The 23,476-nt window shown below is 43.2% G+C and overlaps 1 non-coding gene across 1 annotated transcript; it reads left to right on the top strand.

Annotated features, from left to right (window-relative positions):
- Positions 1-5,066: 5,066 nt before the first annotated feature.
- Positions 5,067-5,173, top strand: LOC131238391 (small nucleolar RNA R71). Its single transcript, XR_009167796.1, has one exon. It is a non-coding gene; the product is annotated as a small nucleolar RNA R71 (small nucleolar RNA).
- Positions 5,174-23,476: the final 18,303 nt, after the last annotated feature.

The following is a 23,476-nucleotide window of genomic DNA, read 5'->3' on the forward strand; positions in this document are numbered from 1 at the left end:
ACATTCGGTTGAGGCAGATGATTGATTGATCTTCCTATGGAGCTTCTCTGTCTAGCAGACTCAACACTTACGCTAATTGACAAACTAGTGCACTTTTAACATGCACATATGCATTATCTGTATGTTTGTTATGTGATGTGATTGGCCATTGCATATACCATAACGTAGGTGGTTTATGGGACAACCTGATAGGCAGAGTGATTTCGCATGAGCGCAGAGTATGCGCAAGATTGATGCATGATTGGACTATGTGATTCATGCACTTTACATTTGTGTGATTATGATTACTATATGCCTTAATAACATAAGGGTCGTAGCCTCCATAGACACATTGTGGGTGGCCGGATTGGATACCGAAAATATTGTTTCCAGTGTCGGGGTACCATACATGTCCTTGAGTGAAAATCCCTAAACCCGATGGTACCAGAGGATGATTCCAATGTCGAGACTGAGTGGATACATGAGCGCACGAGGGCCAAATACCAGGAGGTCGCGTCTCCCACTGTGTCATGGTTGGTTACAAAGGGGTGTGGCCTTATCCACTCAAGGGTAGGGGGCATTGCTAGGCTAAGTTTGACCAACTCATGAATGGGTCCACTATCGACGTGTTGGATAGGTATTGACAGACTATTGGTCAGGCGGATAGTGAGGTTTCTTACGCTCACTTGGACTACAGGCTTGGGAAAGGGGCAGTGTTAATTTGAGTGTACTAAACCCTAGTGATTATCCAGAATGAGAACTGTACTGATATTTGATGCTCTAGTGATGAGCTATATTGATATATAGATTTGGATGAGGATTGGCATGCTTGAGTTACATCTCGCATCGCATGGTCTTAGTATGGCTGATAGAATTCATATCTTTCACTGTATAGCCTTGGTATGGCTGATTACATTCATGTACCCATCAGTGTAATTTTGCATTACTCTTGCATTGTATTCTAAGCACGTTCATATTACGCACACACTTACACCACCCTCTAAGCTTTCTATAAGCTTATATATGATTAATGCGTGCAGGTGACACCAGGACGTAGCCGTAGCTTCGCCACAGTAGAAGCGTGCAGTCGAGCTTCAGGAGTTTCCATTATTATCTTTGTATTTTCCTTTATACACATCGTACCCTAAAGTTTTTGATCATAGTGGTATGATGGTATTCTTGTGGTTATTGTTCATGGGTTGTGTTTATGGTTATACTTATACCAAATCAAAATCATATTTGAAATCCTACTTGCAGAATCCCAGGATTGGAACCTAGTGTATGGGTGTCAGGAGCCGAGAATGCGGTACTATGGAGGCTGTCGGGGCTGGATTAAAAGATCAGGAATTTTGTTAATCCGGTTTCTGAGTTTAGAGTGTAACAATGGTCACAAGCTTGGAAAAAATCATGAGTGTCCGTGAACATAGTGGGCCAATAAAATCCACACTATAGAATTTTAACCATGGTCTTTTTAGTAAAAAAGTGACCACCACAGTCCTGAGAGTGACAGAAGGAGATGACACTTTGGTGTTCATTGTCTGGCACACATCTCCTTAAGATTAGTCTGGGCAATGTCTAAACAAATAAGGATCATCCCAGAAAAATTTAGGAACCTCGGTGAAGAATTTTTTCTTATCTTGCACAGTCCAATGTGTCGGCGTGAAACCTGTAGCAAGATGATTAATAATATCAGCAAATCAATGTGAATGGGAGAGTTTGAACAGTTGATCATTAAGGAACATATCATTGATATGTGTTGTCTCAGGGGAATTAGGGAGATCATGGTGAGAAAGATGGTCAGCCACTACGTCTCTACTCTCTTTTTATCTTTTACTTCTAAATCAAATTCTTAAAGTAGGAGGATCCATCTTATTAAGCGGGGCTTAACATCATTCTTAGAAAGAAGATACTTAAGCACCGCATGATCTGTGTAAACGATGATCTTGGATCCAATCAAGTAGGATCTAAATTTGTCCAAAGCGAACACTATGGCTAAGAGTTCCTTTTCCGTAATCAAGTAGTTTACTTAAACAGGATTTAGAGTTCTACTTTCTTAATCAATAATGTAGGACTTCTTTTCTTTTTTCTGGCCTAAAACCGCTCCAAGAGCATAGCCAGACGCGTCACACATAAGTTCAAAAGGAAGGCTCCAATCGGGTGGTTGCATGATAGGTACAGTGGTTAACATGCCCTTAAGCTTAGTGAAAGCTTCCTGACATTGCTCAGTCTACTCATATGGTGCATCCTTTTGAAGTAGATTACATAAAGGACAAGAGAGGAGACTAAAGTCCTTTATGAATCTTCTGTAAAAATTGGCGTGTCCTAAGAGGGATCGCACGTCTCGTATGTTCTTGGGGGGAGGTAGGTTGGAGATAAGATCAATTTTTGCCTTATCTACCTCGATTCCTTTGTATGAGATGATATGTCAAAGACAATTCCCTTTCGAACCATGAAATTACACTTCTTCCAATTGAGTACCAAATTCTTTTCTTCACATCTTTTCAACACACATTTAAGATTCTTTAAGCAATTGCTGAAAGATGGACCAAAGACAAAGAAGTCGTCCATGAAGACCTTTAGATATTGCCCCACCATATTAGAAAAAATACTCACCATGCATCGTTGAAAATTGGCAGCAGCATTACATAGTCCGAATGACATCCTTCGAAAAGCAAATTTGTCATAGGGACATCTAAACATGGTCTTTTCTTGATCTTCAGGGGCTATCTCTATCTGGTTGTTGCCCGAATATCCGTCAAGGAAACAGTAATAGGAATGACCAACTAGCCTTTCTAAGATTTGATCAATAAAGGGCAAAGGAAATTGCTCTTTCCTTATGACGGTATTCAATTTCCTATAGTCAATGCATATTCTCCAACCAGTAGTGACTCTAGTTGGCACGAGTTCATTGTCAACATTGGCTACGATGGTGATTCCAGACTTCTTAGGAACCACCTAAGTTGGACTCACCCATTGACTATCGGATATAGGGTATATGATACCCACATCTAATAGTTTAAGAACCTCATCTTTAACCACTTCCTTCATGTTTGGATTTAATCTACATTGTGATTACCAAGAGGTCTTCACATTATCCTCTAGATAAATGTAATGAGTACAAATTGAAGGGTCAATTCCCTTGAGGTCCACAATCATCCATCCAAGGGCTCTCTTATACTCAATGAGAGTAGATATGAGCATATCTCCTATTTTCGCTCAATGTGGGAAGAAATTACCACCACGTATGTCTCATCTTGACCTAGATAAGCATATTTCAAATCAGAGGGTAAAGGTTTTAGGTTAAGCTTCAGTGCCTTGAGGTTAGACGATAGAGGCACTTCATCAGTTTGGGGCAACTCTTCAAATTGTGGCCTCCACTGGTTAACTTCAAGTATCAGCATAGTATCAAGCATGACACCCATCTTCCTAACCATGTCATCATCAAAATTATGGGAGTGGGCCAGGCATGTCTCTAGAGGATTAGAGGATAAGGTCAAAGGTGTTCTATCTTCCACGAAAGAGTCAATCATTTTAATGTCGTGGAAATCGTCATCATCCTTTAACCATTTGCCAATGTCATATTCCCAAAAGATATACTCATGACTCTATTCTTGCAATTAATGATTGTTTTTGAAGTGGCAAGTAATGAGCGACCAAGAATGACGAGAATCTAAGTGCTCATGTTACTAATGGGTTAAGTATCCAGGATAATAAAATCTACAGGGTAGTAGAATTTTTCAACCTGGACCAACACATCCTCAATTATCCCTCTCAATGCACGAACAAAGTGATTAGTGAGTTGTAATGTGGTTAAGGTGAGTTTTAATTACCCAAACCTAACTATTTGTACACCAAGCAGGGAATCAGATTTACGCATGCTCAATGCGGTAATTCCCAATTACACAAGTGATGGTTGGGGTACTGGGATCTTTAAATTTCTGTGTCACATCTTGCTTTAGGATGGCACTCACTTTCTTAGTTAAGAAGATTTTCTTTCGAATATTTTTCCATCTTTTAGTCATACACAAGTCTTTCAGAAATTTAGCATATGAAGGTATTTGTTTAACGACATCAAGTAGAGGAATATTGACCTTCACTTGTTTCAACACCTCTAGAATATCTTGAGAGTTAGAGAGAGGTTTTGGTGCAACCAACCGTTGGAGAAATGGAACAATCGGCTTCCCTTGAGGTTCCGGTTCTAATTCTTATGGGGCATGGCTAGATTCATCATTGTTGTCCTCCTCTAGTTCCTTAGAATTTTTATCCCTAACCAGAATGGTTTTGTCAATGATCTTCCTACTCATAAGAGTGGTGATAGATTTAGCTTGCTTCATCTGATTTGAAGAGCTTGGATCACTTATCTCATATTACGGTTTAGGATTGGAGAGAGGTTGAGCAAGAAGCATCCCCTTTCCCCCAATTGTTAAGTGCGATTATATTCTTTGAATAGATGACATAAGTGATCCCAAAGCTGATCTAATTTCCTGGTTGAGTAGCTCTTGGTCTCTAATATGTTTTTGAACCAGATCCTCTTGAGGTTTCCCTTGATTTGGAATTTGATTAAAGAAACCTTGAAGAGTAGCAGTTTGTCCATTCCTCCAACTTAAATTTAGATGATTTCTCTAACTAGGATTGTATGTATTAGAGGTAGGTCCATTGAAAGGTCTTTGGTAATTGTTCATAATATTAGATTCCTCATTCAACACCCCTTGAAAGGTAGGTATTATTGGACAATTTTCAGCTATGTGAGTGTTGCAATCACAAATACCGCAAATAATTTTATTAACCTTATCCTTCTTTAATTCCATGGCCTCAAATTTCTTTATGAGATTAGTCACAAATTAATATCATCATCCTCTTTCAGAAGGTATAATCCTCTCCTTTCTTTTGATTGAGTGGGCCTAGAAGTGGTACTTGATTTTGCGTATGTGTCCCATGATTGTGCATTTTCAGCAAATCTGTCCAAGTAGTCCCAAACATCATCGACATTTTTATTCATGAATTCTCCATTGCACATTGTCTTGACCAATTGGCACATGAAAGATATCAAACCATCATAGCAAAGGTGTGTAATGCGTCATGTTACAAAACTGGGTTGTGGGCATGAACTGAAAAGATCCTTGAACCGCTCCTAAAATTGGAAGAATGTTTCATCCTCCTTTTGGGCGAAGTTCATGATTGACTTTCTAAGGGTGTTCGTTTTAATGAGCATGTCTTAACTTTCTCTTTCAAAGAAAATGGAAAGTGTTTCAGTCTGACTGTGTCCTCATATATGTTTGGAAAATATAAAGTGGCTATGATATCATCAAACTCTTTCAAGTGCAAATATGGACTTTCAGATTCAAGTTCATGGAATTTTAGGAGTTGGATCACCCCTGGCTTGATATCCATGTATCCCGTATTTTCTGAAAAAACCATGCATGAGGGAATGCTCACCTCTGCTATTTGTAAATAATCTTGTAAAGTACGAGGCAAGGGTGCTTGATGCACCTCATTCTCATCCTGGACTTCCCCAACCCGAGGTTGAGGTTGTCCTTCTAATTGATTTGCATTCATCACTTCAATTAACTCTGAGGATCTCAAGTGGTATCTAATCCTACAGTGGATAGTTAACCCCTCAACCAATCCTCCCTTAGTCAAGAGACATCGAGTGTTGTCACAAAACCACTTGGGCATGAAACACTCGCAACCCTCAATCTCAGATTCTAATCTAAACCTAAAAGAAAGAAAAGAATAGAAATCTAGAATTAGAAAGAGAGAAGAGTTGGAAAGAAGTTACTAAATTAGAAGTTCCTAATCAAGATCCTGCAAAACAAAACAAAACAAGTTAGTTTCTAAAAATTGAAATTCTAAAATTAGAAAATTAAACTAGTTTCTAAAAAAGGAAAGTGTCTAAACCTAAAATTAGAATGCAAGTTAGTTTCTAAAAAAAAAAAAAAAAATCATAGAATTAAAAAATTTCTAAAGATAGAAAAATAAAACCCTAATCCTAAAAATTGAAATTTTAAAATTAAAAAGAGATTACCAATTTAGAAAGTCTATCTCAAGGTCCTACATAACAGGAAAGTTAGGTTAGTTTTTAAAAAATTCAAATAGAAAAACCTAATCCTAAAATTAGAAATCCCTAATCTTAACTTAATTCTAAAACTAGTTAATCTCATAAAAACGCAACCGTTAATCCCGGGCAATGGCGCCAAAAACATGTTCACAACCCTAAGTGTAGGGTCGTGATGTAGTAATAATCTCGGTAAGACCGAGGTCGAATCCACAGGGACTAAACCTCGCACATATTCTGAAAGTAACTAGAACTAGAACTAGAAGAAGATATAATTTAAATCAGGTGAATATAAGAGAATAATGGTGAATTATTAAACTAAAACTTGTAGAATTCAAAGGTGGGAAACTAGGGTTTCCAAGGATCCACTTGTAGAGATCAAAGAGATCTATGCTTGATTTAAGAACACAATTGAATTAGAGTCCCATCTTCATCCAATTGGAAGATATTTCATTAAAAACCAATTCTGAACATTCTTTGATCTAGTTCTTAATGGATGAGAGGTATGAGAACTAGAATTGATTTCATCACAAAAACATGCCCATGAGACAAAGCAAACAACAAAATTTTAACCAATCCACAGCCAATCTAAGAGAATTATGAATGTTAGGAAGGGTTCCATCATCCAACCATGTCCAGGAGATGATGGCAAACAACAGGATTATTATGCTCATAACCTCGATACATGCACAGAAAATACTCAAAGCTATCGCAGATCTATTGTAATTTAAGTCACAACAAACCATTAAAAACTATGAATATTTCTTATAATCAAACCAAAATCAAAGAGAGTTCAACTTAACATGAATCAAAGCATAGAAAACAACCCATCACACTATAAGCTTCACCTCTTAGCCCTAGCTAAGAGGTTTAGCCAATCACAAACATGATCAAGCTAAAGTCTGAATAAAAACAAAAAGGAAACAATGAAGGAGAAAGAAGACTTATCTACAAGCCGTCCACCTCTCTCTCTCTCTTGCCTTTACTCGACATCTTCACGTCCTTCCTTGGATGGTTCTCACACTCTCTCTCCTCTCCTTTTATAGACATAAGGAGGAGGTGCTGAAGTCAGTCAGTTGTGTGTAGCCAGAGGTAGTGGAGAACTTTCGCAACTCTTTATGCAGCCAGCGTGCGTAACAATGCAAGCCAAGTTGCATTCGGATGGAGTTTGGGACAGATGAATGGCTTGTCCTTGGAATCCACTTCCTTGATGGTGGTCAACCCCACCTTGGACTCCATCTAGACGGTCCAGATCACTGATCTGATCACGGATGGTGGGTCACAACTACCCGAAAATCCCAGATTTCCCGGACATGCGTATCCTTACGTAGGGAGTTGTGCTAGTTTGCTTGGTGGTCCCATGACACAGATCAAATGCAAAATCCACTGTCCATTGGATTCTTGGATAGATTTCGGTCAGAAATGGGTGGTTTTAGTCGAGATTTGGTGTGACCCACTGTATCAAATCACGTTGTCGTTCATCCTTCGTTTGACGGTGATCTACGTGTGTACACGTGCATGGGAGAAAAAGGACTTCATGGGTTTGGTCGTCCTCACCCCATGAACACAATGAACGGTTCAGATAGTCCAAATGATGAATAATGATGGGCCAGCAATCATCACTGCAGGACTCCAGTCTGTTTGCTGTGTAAACAAAGAAGTGTAGGTCGGTTCAAAGTCAGTTTGACCTGACCCGACGTCCAATGTCGCGCGAGTGCACCTGTCGTGGTGCACGGGTTTCACATGTGTGAGTCCCACATTGTTGTTTTCTAAAAATTTGTACTGTCCATCTACTTTCTCATCTAATTTAAGGGTTGAGACCAAAATTGAAGCATATCCAAATATCAGGTGGGCCCCAGATCAGTGATTTATGGTTGATCTTGTCCATTGGACCACTTCCACAAAAGTCCAACAGCTGAAAATTTACGTGTATGGTTACTTTATGATCCTTAGGTCAGATATAAAGTTTCGAGTCAAACATATAGTGAGAACCCTATGATTTGCATTTAGGACGATTTTTAGGCCTCTTCATCGTTAATCACTTGGTTTTCTCTGATCTTTGGCGTGTGAATTCTTCAATCTCGGTCCCATAAGATCCGTCCCTTACCTTGGTGATTCTTAAGCATCAAATTCATGCTTTTATTACCCTTTTTCAATCCAAGCACTTAAATTCACCTTGCAACACAAACACGATTAAAATAGAATGTTTAAGTATTATCATGTACGTAAAACTAAGTAATAATTGGGGTCTAATATGCAATATTTGTCCTGTAACAAGCAGCTGGACCATGGGGATGAAACCCATGAAACATGGTAGGCCCCACACAGATGGATGGATGGATATAACGCAACTCAAGATCAGCCCTAGAACTTGCTGACGTCCAATACAGAAGCCACATGCTGCTGGACTGCTGGGCTGCTAGCCAACGTCCAGCAGATGGATAGTGTAAATGAAATACAAGCATCACATGTGGGTCCCAAATGCGCGTGGCCCACCTAGTTTGGATCAATCTGATATTGGTGTTTTCCTATCAAACAGTCTAGCGGTTGTTACTATTGGACATCCCACGACTGGACAATCTAGATGTAATTCATCCATCAAGTGGGGCCACGTACACATGGCCCACCAGCCACATACATCATTATCATCACCATAATAAGAAGAGAGAGAGAGAGAGAGAGAGAGAGAGAGAGAGAGAGAGAGAGTGGCTGTTAAAGGAGGGACTCTGCCACTATGAGTCCCTCACATGATCTACACCATACAATCATACATGGGTCCCATGCATGCATGGGCCCATTATAACAAAATAAAAATCTGAGGTGGGGATGACATCCCCACCATGTAAATGAGGGGTCTAGATGACCCTTAGAAGGCATAGATTAGAGTAGAGATCATCATGGTGGGGTCTATGGAGAATGGACACACCATGGCTCATGCATGTAAGAAGATGGGCTAAAGGCCACATCAAGGGGATCATAAGAAGATGGGTTAAAGGCCACATCAAGGGGATCATGGAGGATGTCCACCATGGATTGGTGGGTCCTTCAAGTCCCCAAGAAAATGAATGAAAGAAATCTAAGGGAGAAGATGAAATCTAGCTCTAAATAGCACCCACCTTGGATCTTGATCTCATATTTCCACCACTATGTTCTAGAGCTACAAGGGATGAGATTCAACAGTTAAGATGGGGTCTTGATGGTTGGATTGAGGGGGGGTAAGCTTGGAAGAGGACTGGAATTTTTTTGGAGATGGGTCTCTCTCTTGCTAACAATGGAGGAAATAAGAATGAAAGAGGGAAAGAGATAGATGAAGGAGAGAGAGAGGGGGGGTAGGGTGGTAAGCTCTCTCATAGGTAGGTATGATTAGGTGTAAGAGAAGCATGGCTAAAGAGGCATGCTTGTAATGATTGCTTAGCAAGCATGAGGCTATGAAGGGTAGGGTACGGTGATGTCACCCTTAGGGTGACATCATCCTAATGATGGTTTATAGGACAATGTGCAATCTGGAATAGGTGGGTCCCGCAACGTGTGGTCCACGGCCATTATAATATGCGGTCCACATCTTATGATTAAGCGTCAATTGGCGCATGAGATGTGGCGTCGGAACCATGGTGACGACACGATCGCAATGCATAGGTCTCGGGTTGAGTCGACTCGAGTTTACGGGATGTGACTTAGGGTCATGTACAAATGCAATCTATAGGTCGCGGGTTGTCAAAATTCGACCGGGAGGACTGTGGGATCCTAAGGAACGGAATGGCCACTAGGACATGGGCCTGTCAGCTCTCCCCTCCTACTAAAAATTTTGTGTTCGAAATTTACTATCATGCAGAACAAAGTAAGGGAAGAGAAAGCATCATCACATATATATAGTAATCAATATAATATAAAGCATAATTAATCTACAAACAAATGGGAATAGCGCTTTCTAATCTTAGCCTCACACTCCTAAGATGCCTTCTCAACAGAATGATGACCCTACTGAACCTTCACCAGAGGAATGACCTTGGTCGGGAGGACCTTCTTCTTCTGATCAAGGATACAGACTGGCTGCTCAATGTAGGAAGCATCCTCACAGACTTCAAGAAGCTGCTAATCAATCAAAGGAATGGTGTCTAACCCACACTTCCACAGCATCGAAACATGAAAAACATTGTGGATGTCAGACAACTCAAAAGGTAAGGCAAGCATATAGGCCACAACGCCAATGCGCCCAATGATCTTGAAAGGTCTAATAAATCTTGGGGCGAGCTTGCCCTTCGCTCCAAATCGAACCACGCCCTTCATGGGTGAAACCTTGTGATACAATTTGTCCCCAATAGTGAACTCCAAGCGACGACGCCAACGATCAGCAAAACTCTTCTGCAGACTCTAAGCTATGCGCATCCTCTTCCTGATAATGTCGATAACCTCTGACGTCTGCTACATAAGCTTGGGGCATAGGAGACAGTGCTCTCCAACCTTAGCCCAACAACTGGGGATCTACAAGGCCTGCCATACAAAGCCTCGAAGGGAGCCATACCAATAGTCGCCTAATAGCTCTTATTATATGCGAACTCAACCAGGTGCAAATGCTCATCTTAGCTACCCGAGAAGTCGATCATATAAGCACGAAGCATATCCTCAAGAATCTGGTTGACCCTTTCGGTCTGCCCATTGATCTGTAGATGATACACGATGTTGAACTGCAAGGCAAACCCTATAGCCTTTTGGAAGCTCCTCCAAAACTGAGACGTGAACCTTGGGTCTTAGTCGGAAATGATCAAAATTAGAACACCATGCAGTCTCACGATCTCATCAACAAATAATTTGGCAAGTCAGTCTAAAGGCTAAGTCGTACGAATCACGAGAAAATGTGCCGACTTCATCAGACAATCCACGACAACCCAGATGATGTCATGACTGTGCTGACTCCTTGGCAAGCCCATAATAAAACCTGTGGATACATGCTCCCACTTCCACATAGGGACACTCAAAGGCTACAATGGACCCGCGGGTCTTTGATGATTGGCCTTGACATGCTAGCATGTGTCACACTCAACCACAAAACTAGTGATTTAACACATCATTCCTGCCTAAAAATATTAATGCCTCATATCACGATACATCTTCATCAAGCCAAGGTGGATAGAAAACCGCAATTGATGTGCCTCAGTCATAAGATCTCTGTGCAACTCTGAAACATGTGGGACACATAACCGGCCTCTAGAGCAAAGTCCACCATCAGATTCAATCCGCCAATCTGACTAACTCTCAGATGCCACCCCTGCCCAATAGCTCTGCAATGATTCATTTGCCTGCTGAGCCTCGATCACCCAGTGATAAGAGAGGGTTGAATCAATAGGCTCAATAACTGCACAATAGAAGACTCCAAGCCGATCTCAAAGTCAAACGCTGACACATCTTCAAGCATCTTTCACTCCTGAATCATCATATACACCACCAGGCCTCGTGGCTGACGGCTAAGGGCATCCGCCACCACGTTTGTCTTGCTTGGGTGGTATTAGAGATTAAAATCATAGTCCTTTAAGAGCTCCATCCAACATCTCTGCCTCATTTCAACTTGGACTATGAGAAGAGATACTTCAAGTTCTTGTGGTTGGAGAAAACCTTGAACCTGACCCCATAAAGATAGTGCCTCCACACCTTCAGCACGAAGACAACTTCTGTCAGCTCCAAATCACGCATGGGATAGTTTAGCTCATGGACCTTGAGCTGGCGAGACACATAAGTCATTGGCTTCCCATGCTGCATCAGGATAGCACTCAAACTAATACGTGAAGCATTAGAAAATATAATAAAGCCTTCACTCCTAGAGGGAAGAGTGAGGATAGGAGAAAATATGAGGTAGTCCTTCAGCCTCACAAATGCTCGCTCACAAGTGTCACTCCACATAAACTCTGTGCCCTTTCGGGTCAACCTAGTCAACGGTGCTGCAATATGAGAGAATCCCTCGATAAATCATCAATAATATCTCGCCAAACCAAGAAAACTGCAGATCTCAGAATTGTTCATGGGCTGACCCCAGTGATAGCACTACATCAATCTTCGAGGGGTCTACTACGATACCATCCCTCATCACCGCGTGGCAGAGGAACTTCACCTCCTCCTACCAAAACTCACACTTCTCCAGCTTCACATACAACTGGTGGGCACGAAGGGTCTGTAATGCAATATCCAGATGCTAGTAGTGGTCCTCGCAGGTACTTAAATATAACAGAATGTCATCGTTGAAGACCACAATAAATTAATCGAGATATGGACGGAAGACCTCATTCATCAATTGCATGAAGACTGCGGGTGCATTGGTCAGTTCGAAGGACGTGACCTGAAACTCAAAATAACCATTGTGCATCATGAAAGCCGTCTTCGGGATGTCCTCCTCTCGGACTGGAATCTGATGATAAACCGACCGCAGGTCAATCATTGAAAAGAACTGTGCACCCTGCAGCTGATAAAAAAAATCATCAATCCTTGGCAGTGAATACTTGTTCTTGATCGTGAGCCAGTTCAGCTCACGATAATCAATGCAGAGCCTCAACAAGCCATCCTTCTTCTCAACGAAGAGTACCAGTGCTCCCCACAGCGAACTGCTCGGATGAATGAAACCCAACTCATGCAACTCGTCCAACTGTTGCTTCAACTCTTACAACTCCATCATGTCATACAATACGGGGCCTTCGAAATAGGTGTGGTACTAGGCATAAGATCAATTTGGAACTCAATATCCGATGCGGTGGAAATCCCGGAATCTCCTGAAATACATCGGGGAAATCACAAACCACTGGTAATTGATCAACATTCACTGTTATGGGCTCCTCTACTGCACACAATATCAAATAAGACAACAGCTCTCCTCTGAGCTCGACAATAAACTGGAACTGAGGCAAGCCGGGTATAAAGAACGTTACCGTCCTCGCAGAGTAGTCTAAGACGACGTGGTACTCGGTGAGTTAATCCATGCCCAGGATAACATTGAACTTTGACATCAACAACACAAACAAATTGGTGAGCAAGAAGGTCTCCTCGACTAAGATTGAGTAAGACAAACAATATCAGCCTAGAACTATAGTCTTCCCCAAGGGCATCGATACGATCAACCCCTCACTGGCAGACTTTGATGGCAATCCAAAAGATTGGCAAAAATCCTTAGATATGAATGAATGCGAAGCACCAGAATCAAATAGGACTCGGGTAATGCATGTAGAGACTAGAAGTATACCCTCAACGAGTCCTCCGGAAGACTACAGGTCCTCTTGAACCACGTAGAACCTAGCCTGAGGCGATTGGGGGGGGGAGCATGTCCCCTTTAGGGTCCCTGCTGTTGCTGTTGCTATGGCAGCTATATTACTATCTCGATTACGAATGGGGCCTCTACGGTAGAGGTGGTTACGGTCATTGCTGTTGTTGTTGAGGCTGCTAAGGTGCTCTCGACTGCTGCTATTGCTAAGGGTGGAGGCACTCCGGCATATGGTGTCCAACTCCATTACACCTAAAATAAGTCCCTGCGAAAGACCTCTGGAGTGGTGCTGGAGGTGCCCCTGGTGCTCGACGGGTCGCGCACCTTTACTGCTATTAACGCTGCTATTGTTGGGGGCCACCGGAGGGGGCTTGCCTCTTTCAGCCTCTCTTTCGATTATGATCACTCTACATGCCGACCCAATCAACCTCATAAATCTGGGCCCTTTGTACCACCTCCTCGAAAGTCAAGAGCTCATGCCCAACAACACGTCCTTGAAGACCGTAACGCAAGTGTTCTCAACACGGCAGGCCTTCCGCCCCTCATCGTCAACCAAATACAGCATGAACCTTGAGAGTGCCACGAAATGGGCCACGTACTGAGCCAAAGACATGTCTCCCTAAACTAGGGTCTCGAACTCCAATGCTCACTGCCGGTTGAATCAGTCGATGAAATCCCCTCATGTCCAGACGAAATCAACTCCTGCAAAATGGGTGACAGAGGTCCACCAGTGCCTGGCCTCCTCTTCGAACAAATACACAGCCAAGCGGACCCACTGCTGGGTCGTACATCCCATGGTCTCAAACATCTTCTCCACTTGGGAGTGTCATCTCTGTGCTGCAGTTGGATTGGGCTCTCCCTGAAATTGTGGGGGATCGAGCCGAAGAAAGTCTCACCACAAAGTGCTCATGTGCTCCTACTCGCCCTGCTCCGAGGTCTTAGTGGGACACCTACCCTACCCATGGAGGGCTGCTATCATAGCCTAAAGCATCTGTTGTAATTGGTCGGTGCTAACTGATATAGTAGGAGCTGCGCTAGTCTCGGATGGAGGTGTGGGGTCTATGGGAGCCTCTAGCGGGGGAACGGGAACTTTAGGAGGCAGAATAAGAACCTTGGGTAGAGGAACGGGATCCTCAAGTGATAGAGCAGGGGCCATCGAGTGCCTCGCGCTTCGTGTGCCTCGTCTAGGCAACATGGTCTACAACAAAGAACAAATGTGTCTATCAACCTTAGGAACCCTCAAAGGCTTAGACGTTAGGAAACCAAATCAGAAAGATTACGCCCTAGGGACCTACTTATCCCATGCTCATAGAAGATATGTGATGTTGCCATGAGTTATTCCCAAATTATGCTCCCATACCAACTCCTGTCATGCTCCAAACTCGAAAATCGGGCTCATAAAATTCCTGATCACCGAATCCGGCGCCGACAGTCGCTATAGTACCCCATTCTTGGCTCCTAGCACTCATATACCAGGTTTTGATCCTAAGATTCTATAAGGAGGATTTTCAATATAAATTTATTTCATAAAAAGCATAACTACAAGCTTAATCCACAAACAATAATAAGAACATGATCACAAAATCCACTATGAAAAAAACAACTTTAGATACAATGTGCATAAAAGGGAAATACAATGATAATAAAAAGGCTCTAGAAGCTCAGCAGCACACTCCTACTCCTGCTCAACTACAAGTACATCCTGGCATCATCACCTATACGCATCTATCATGTATAAGCTTATAGAAAGCTTAGAGGGTGCTGAAAGTGTGTGCGTAAGGTAAAAATGCAAGAATGTAATATAAGAGTAATGAGGAAATGTGTTAGTAAGTCCATGAATGCTATCAGCCACACCAAGGCCATGCGATGCAAGGCATGAATGCTATTGGCCACACTAAGGCCATGCGATGCAAGGCATGAATGCTATCAGCCACACCAAGGCCAAACGATGCAAGGCCTACATAGCTAATGTCATGTGAAAGATGCAGCTCGAGCATACTAATCCAACTCATCTTTAGAGTATCATATATTAATACAGTTCTCTCTGGATAATCACTGGGGTCTAGTACACTATACATCAGATTGTCGCCCCACACTGGACGCATAACCATGGAAGTGAAAGAGACCTCACTACTCACCTGACCAGCAATCTACCAATATCTACCCGGTATGTCGGTAGCGGACCCATTGGTCATACTCAGCCTAACAATTAACCCCCTACCCTTAGTGGATAAGGCTATACCCTTTTTCAACTGACTACAAAATAGTGGGAGACGTGGCCTCCTAGTATTTGGCCCTCATGCGCTCATACATCCATTCGGTCTAGACATTAGGGCATCCTCCATGGTACCATAACGGTTTGGGGACTTTCACCCTGGGACATCTTTCACGCCCCCATGCTTAACAAGTATTTCCAGTATCCAATCCTTCCATCCACTCTATATCTGTGGAGGCTATAACCCTTATGTCGCTAGGGTGTACAGTAATCACGATGCACAATGCAAGATACATGAGTCACACAATCCAATTATGCATTAATCCTACGCATACCGTGCGCTCATGTGGGATAACTCTGCCTATCAAGGAGTACCATAAACAACTTGCCTAATGGCATATGCAATAGTTAACCACATCTCATATCAAGCATGCAGATGATGTGTATGGGCATGTATCATAATGTTATGTTATCACATAGTCATAATCAGTATCAATAATCAGCCTATATACAAGGCGGGGTCCATAGACCGACAGCAGACCCATAACATGAAGGTCAATCCTCAATTGTGGATATAACGAATCTGATAGTAGGGATCCCTCGATCTATGGTGATAATGAACTCTCCTCATAATAAGGTTGGGCCTAGGTGACCTACTTATAATCTTAAGGATCCGGAACAGGCTTTCTTCACCATACTATCATATAGCCCACTAAATGCCCTAGGGGGCCCAAATAAGTCCTATATAGACGCCAAGATTAGAATAATCTCACTAACAACCAATGGGGGCCCAACATTTTAGGTTAGCCCAATAAGAATAGATGGATCATGAAATTATCAATGGGGCCCACTGATTAGGGTCAACCCACTTAGAGAAGGATGAGAATGGGCCTAACAATGGCCTAAGGGAAGGTCACAATGTGGACATTTAACCATCATTGCCCATCAATGTAGACATTTAACTAATATTGCTCCCAAGGAGTGGCCCACATAGCGCCTAACATAAAGTGGGGCCCATGGCCTCACATACAACATAATGGGCCTCACACAAGAGCCCAATATACATCGCAATGGGCCTCACACAAGGGCTTAATATACTTCTCAATGAGCCTCATCATACGAACCTCATATACATCACATCGGGCCTCATGATATGGGCCTCATATACATCACATCAGGCCTCATCACATGGGCCTCATATACATCACATCAGGCCTCATCATATGGGCCAATATACATCACAATGGGCCTCATCACATGGGCCAAATATACATTACAATGGGCCACAAGTACATCACCTTAAGGTGGGCCTTGCAGATTCCAAATGGGCTGCAAATACATCACATTGGGCCTCATCAAATGGGCCGCACATATGGGCCACACAAATATCATATTGGGCCACATATATGGGCCACACAAACATCATATTGGGCCACACATATGGGCCATAAATACATCACATTGGGGTGAGTCCTACCCATTTCAAATGGGCCCCACCAGATGGACATCTAGGATTAAACACGTACATCACGTGGGGGCCAGTAATGAACGGTGCGAATATACAACACATCACAAGGTGGGCCCCACCTGTCCAGGAAACAGACGGATGGTTGGATATAAAACACATATCTCAAGGTGGGCCCCACCCATCCAGCAAACAGACAGTATGGATAAACATCATCTGGGCCCCACATCCCAGCCAAAATAGATGGACAACATGGAGAAACACATACATAAGGGTAGGTTCCCACTGACAAGCAATCTGGACAGTGACGATAAGGCCCATACATCATGGTTGACCCCACATGGCACTGTCCAAAGATGGACGGGGTGAATATAGAATACATACATCAAGGTGGGCCACACCCCCACACGTGCAGCACGTGTGGGGTGGGTCCCACGTCCCAGCAAGGGACGGACGACATTGATAAAGTACATATATCATGGTGGGTTCCCATCGTCCAGCAGCTAGACGGTGGGGATGAAACCCATGCAGCATGGTAGGCCCCACACGTGTGGTCCCCACTCAAATGGACGGATGGATATAACACATAACTCGTGATCAGGCCCCAGAACTTTCTTGTCATGCCCCAAACCCAGAAATCCGATTCACAGAAATCCCGATCACCGAATCCGGTGACGATAGCCTCCGTAGTACCCTATTCTCGACTCCCAGAACCCATATGCCATGTTCCAATCCTGGGATCCCACAAAGAGGATTTTTTAACGTACATTTATCTCGTAAGAAGCATAACCACAAGTTTACCCAAATCACAAAAAGCAACATCATCATCACATATCCACTAATATAAACTTTGAATATAATACTGAAAGGAAAAATACATATGTCAAAATAAAATTAAAGCTCCAGATGACAACTGCTTGCTCTAAGCACAACGCTGCTGCGACCAACGCCACCTGCACGCATCTATCATGCATAAGCTTATAGAAAGCTTAGAGGGTGGTGTATGTGTGTGCACAAGGTAAGTCCCAAGTATTCAATACAATGCCATAATCATATAATGTCGAAAATACCGGCAAGATCATGAATCATATGATATCAGAATAAGCAGAAATACTGACCAGTCCATGAGTCATACCATATCAAAGTACGCAATCCAGATCAGCTATGCAAATGAGGAGTCATAGAGAGCCAAATATCAGATGTCGAGGGTACCTGCTGAGTTCATCTAAGCCATATAAGTGCAGAAATATAACAACCCAAAATGCCATATGCAGGCAGATGTAATGCAATATACGATGTGAATGAAATGACTAAGCTAGAGTGTGAAGTTGGGATGATAGTACGTAGTATCATAGGCTACGGGGTCCACCACAAGGGAATTCTATCCAAACCAGTCCCATACCTAAATTTGGATTGTCAGACTCAATGTGGTAAACTCCTGATCTCAGGTTAGTCGCACGCCCCAACCGAATCCTGCCATCGCGAAGGTACACGTAACAAATAGTTGCACACCACTAGCCCGAGTGGATGGTGAATGAATGAATGAATGAGTATGCAACTCCCATCCAATAAGTCCACATATCAATACTGTTTATCCCTGTGATCATCACCGGGGTCTAGTACACTCTACATGTAAATCGCCGCCCACTGACGCACCACCATGCAAGTGGAAGAGACCTCACTATTCGCCTGACCAGTAGTCAGCCAATATCTACCCGGCACATCGATAGCGGACCCATTCACGAGCTAGTCAAAATCGGCCTAGCTATGTCCCCTGCGCTCAGGTGGGTAAGGCCACGCTCCTTCTTAACTGGCCACGACATAGTGGGAGATGCGGCCTCCTGGTATTTGGCACTCGGGTGCTCATGTATCCACTCGGTCTCGACGTTGGGGCGTCTCCTGGCCTCGGAGGTTTAGGGATTTTCACCCAGGGCCATCTATGGCAGCCCGATGCCAATAATAGATTTTTGATGTCCCATCTAGCCATCCACGATATGACTATGGAGGATACGACCCTGATGCGCTAGGGCGTGCAGTAATCACAACACACAATGCAAGATGCATGAGTCATACAATCCAGTCATGCATCAATCCTGTGCATACCATGCGCTCATGTGAGATAACCTTAGCCAATCAGGGAGTCTCATAGACCACCGGCACTATGGCATATGCAATGGTCAATCATATCTCATAATAAACATACAAATGATGCATATAGGCATGTATCATGATATTATGTTATTACATACTCATAATCGGTATTAATAACTGACATCGACAATCGACCTCGATAATGTGGACATTTAACTAACATTGCCCCTAAGGAATGACCCACATAGAACCTAACATATAGTGGATCCGTGGCCTCACATAAGGGCCAAATACACAACACCATTGGCCTCACTCAAGAGCTTAATACACCATGATAGGCCTTTCACATGGGCCTAACATACATCACAATTGACTCCATCGCTTGGACCTCAAATGCATCACAATGGGCCTCATCACATAGGCCTCATATACATCACATTGGGCCTTAAACACGGGCTGAATACACATCATAATGGGCCTCAAATACGAGTCACATATACATCACATTGGGCCTCAAACATGGGACGAATGCATATCACAATGGGCCTCAAATACGGGCAGCATATACATCCCAATGAGCCTCGTCAATCGGCTTCGATATCTAGCCTCGATAATCAGAATCTATATCGACACTCAAAATCAGCCTCGATAATCGGAATCAGAATTGGCCTCAACAATCGCCCTCGACAATCGGAATCGACCTCGATAATTGGCCTCGACAATCGGAATCGGTATCGACAATTGGAATTGACCTCGACAATCGGAATCAGAATTCGGCGTCAACAATTAGCCTTAACAATTGGAATCGACCTCGATAATCGGAATCAGCCTGAATAATTGGAATTAGAAATCAGCCTCGATAATCGAAATCAGTATCGACAATCGAAATCTGCCTCGATAATTGGAATCGGTATCGACACTCGGAATCAGAATCGGCCTCGACAATTGGCCTTGACAATCAGAATCGGCCCAAGGGAAGGTCACAATGTAGATGTTTAACCATCATTGCCCATCAATGTGGACATTTAACCAACATCGCTCCCAAGGGGTGGTCCACATAGAGCCAAACATATATTGGACCCATGGCCTCACACAAGGGCCTAATACACATCATAATGGGCCATATTCATGGGCCAGAAATACATTACAATGGGTGTCATCATGTGGGCTAAAAATACATCACAATGGGCCTTACCAATTAGGCCAGAAATACATCTCAATGGGCTACGACATATGGGTTGTTAATATATAATAGATGGGCCTCAAATATCTAACAGGTGGGCCTCAAATAGCCAATAGGTGGGCCTTAAAAATACATCACAAGTGGGCCTTACACATGCAGCAAGTGGGCCTACTCATCACAGCTGGGCCTACTAGCGGTCTAACCAAAGAATGGTGTGGATAACATACACATCACGGTGGGTCGCATCATTGAGTTGCACCACTGGGCCTCATATATAACAAGTGAACTGCATCAATGGTTCGCACTAATGGGCCTCATATACAATAAGTGGGCCGCACTAATGGGCCTCATATACAACAAGTGGGCCACATAAATGGGCTGCACTAATGGGCCTCATATATAAGAAGTGGGTCTCACAGATGAGAGCTTAGATTACATCCAAAATCATTTCAATAGTTGTAGGTGCAACATGTGTATCACTGTACACATCATTCTATGAGGCACAGTCCCACTAATGATAATCATCACCATCCAAATATTGTCTAAGGAAATTAGCACTATCCAAACGTTGTTCAGGTAAATCAACACTATTCAAACATTGTCTATGTAAATCAGCACTGTCAAAGCATTGTCCAGCACTGTCCAAGCATTGTCCAGCATCATCCAGCACAATCTGGATAGTGTGGAAGAAATAAATACATCATGGTAGTGTCCACGGTCTAGATGGGACCCACAAAACCTGTTAACATTAGTAAAGTGGGCCCACTATCCTGAAATCAGATGAACAGCTGTGATAAAACAATTCTATCATAGTGGGGTCCATTGCACTGACGATGTAGATAAAACCCATGTATCGCGGTGGCATCCACCATCCAAATAGTTGGACGGTATGGATGTAAGGTAAATGCATCATGGTGGGTCCTACCGTCCACAGATGGACGATAAGGAACACAAAACATACATCATGCATGGAACCCACAGAACTTGTAGACCGTATAGCAGCTGCCAGCTACGTGGGTCCCACACAACGTGCTGACGTCTTCAGCAGGGAGGGGCAATGTCCAAAAACGAACAAACGGCTGGGATGTAATACATGCATCAAGGTGGGTCACACCGTCCAAACCATTTAGATGGTAGATGACATGGATGAAACACATACCTCTGGTGGGTCCACATGTGTGGCCCACCAACACTGTAGAGAGCAGGCATCCATGCTTACCATCCAACAGCACCTGCTGCTGGACGTTGGATAATATAACACATATATGATGGGTGGAGTCCACGTCCCATGTACGGACGTGGTGGATGGGTACATCATCAAGGTGGCCCCTCATTCATCAAAATGGATGGACGGTCTGGGTGGAATGCATACATGGTGGGGTCCACAGACGGGTGGGCCACATCATAGACCAACTTGAAATTTATTTTTCCCTTTCATACAGTCCAGCAGTAATCTTGCTAGACACCTGAATCTGGACGGTCAGGATCAGGTGGGCCCGTGGCCCGAACAAAATGGATGGACGTGTGGATGTGGGACACACATCATGGTGCATCCAGCACACCCACATCAAGGTGGGTCCACGCGGTGGCCCACCAAAGCTTTGGATCAGCTTGATATTTGTATTGTCCTTCATCCAGGCCTGTCCAAATGGATGGGCAGCAATAGTAGGTCTCGCAATCAGATGGTGTGGATCAAACTCATCAAGGTGGGCCACATAAATACACATTATAAAAAGGCAAAAGAGGGTGAGAGAGAGAGAGAAAATAGAGAAAAAGAGAGAGGAATTGGATAGTGGTGGAGGGACCCCGCCACTATGGGCCCTCTATTTCTTACAACACAAACATTAAGATGGGTCCCACCACAAGTGGGCCCTCAAATCACAAAATCAAATAATGAAATCACCCACCTATGCTTCTTCTTGGACTTCTTCTTTCATCAACACATTCTAGAGCTCCAATGGATGAGATTCAATGGTCAAGATTGGACTTGGATGGTGGAGATGGAAGGTAGGAAGGTGGACCACACCAAGCTTCTCCATGGAAGCCATGGACGTTGGAGTTGCTTGTGAGATGGAGTTTTGAAAATGAGAGGGAGATGAGAGAGAGAGAGAGAGGTGATGTAAGATGGTGATGGGTGAAAAGGTGAGTGATCGGAGCACTTGTGTAAGGGAGAGAGTTGTCTTTAGGGGAGGGGTGGTTGTATTGGGGATGGGTGAGTGATGGGGTGTGATGTGTACTTGATTGATGGATTGATGTGATGTGTCGTAGAGATTCTCTCGGTATTTGTAACATGTGACATTTTCCTCAAACTGAATGTGGGCCCACATCTCAGGCCCAGGTATTGCCTCGACGCGTAATAAGCGGTGTCGGAACCGCAGCGACGGCGCGGTCACAAGGATATAAGTTTTAAGTCAAGCCAACTCTGATATACAGGACACGAAATTTGACTAGGAGGACCGCAGAGGCATACGGAATGGTACGGGCTAGGATACGGGTCTCACATTGCTGATGACCAATACAGCAACCAAATGTTGTAGGACTGCTGGGTTGCTGGCTAGTGTCCAGCAGATGGACGATGTAAATAAAATACATACATCACATGTCGATCCCACGTACACGTGGCCCACCTGGTTTGGATTAATCTAATATTTGTGTTTTCCTATCAAACAGTCCAGCAGTTGTTGCTACTGGATGTCCCACAGCTAGACAGTTTGGATGTAATTCATCCATCAAGTGGGGCCTATAAGTGCTAAGTTGTAAATCTAGCACCCTAAGTTGTCAAATTTTGTTGTGTCAAAACACTGCAGTATGGTTAACTTGTTTTAATAGATGGACAGTTCACCTTCAAGTTCAAATTGATGGGAAGTTCACTTTCATTCAAAGATGAGCGTGGTGTTATCTACATCGATGTTATATGTGCTACAAGTAAGCATATTCATCTACAACATCATGTTGAAATCATCAAGTCGAGGTACTCAAGTTCAAGTGCATCACCACTTCGATCTTCAAGCTTAAAGTTTAAGCTTATGTTAAAGCTCAAGATCAAGTCTCAAATTCAAACTCAAGTACACTACTTCAAACTCATGTCACAAGAACAAGCTCAAGTACACTTGCTCGACTCTCAAGACACGAGTTTAAGACAAGTTTAAGAATTCAAGGTCAAGCTTTATGTGCTTCACAATGCCCTATCTACCGAAGCGACCATTAATTCAATTTCAATACTCACATTTAAGATATACATGACTCTA

The sequence above is a fragment of the Magnolia sinica genome, chromosome 2, assembly GCF_029962835.1.
Source record: "Magnolia sinica isolate HGM2019 chromosome 2, MsV1, whole genome shotgun sequence".
Classification (NCBI taxonomy): Eukaryota; Viridiplantae; Streptophyta; class Magnoliopsida; order Magnoliales; family Magnoliaceae; genus Magnolia; species Magnolia sinica.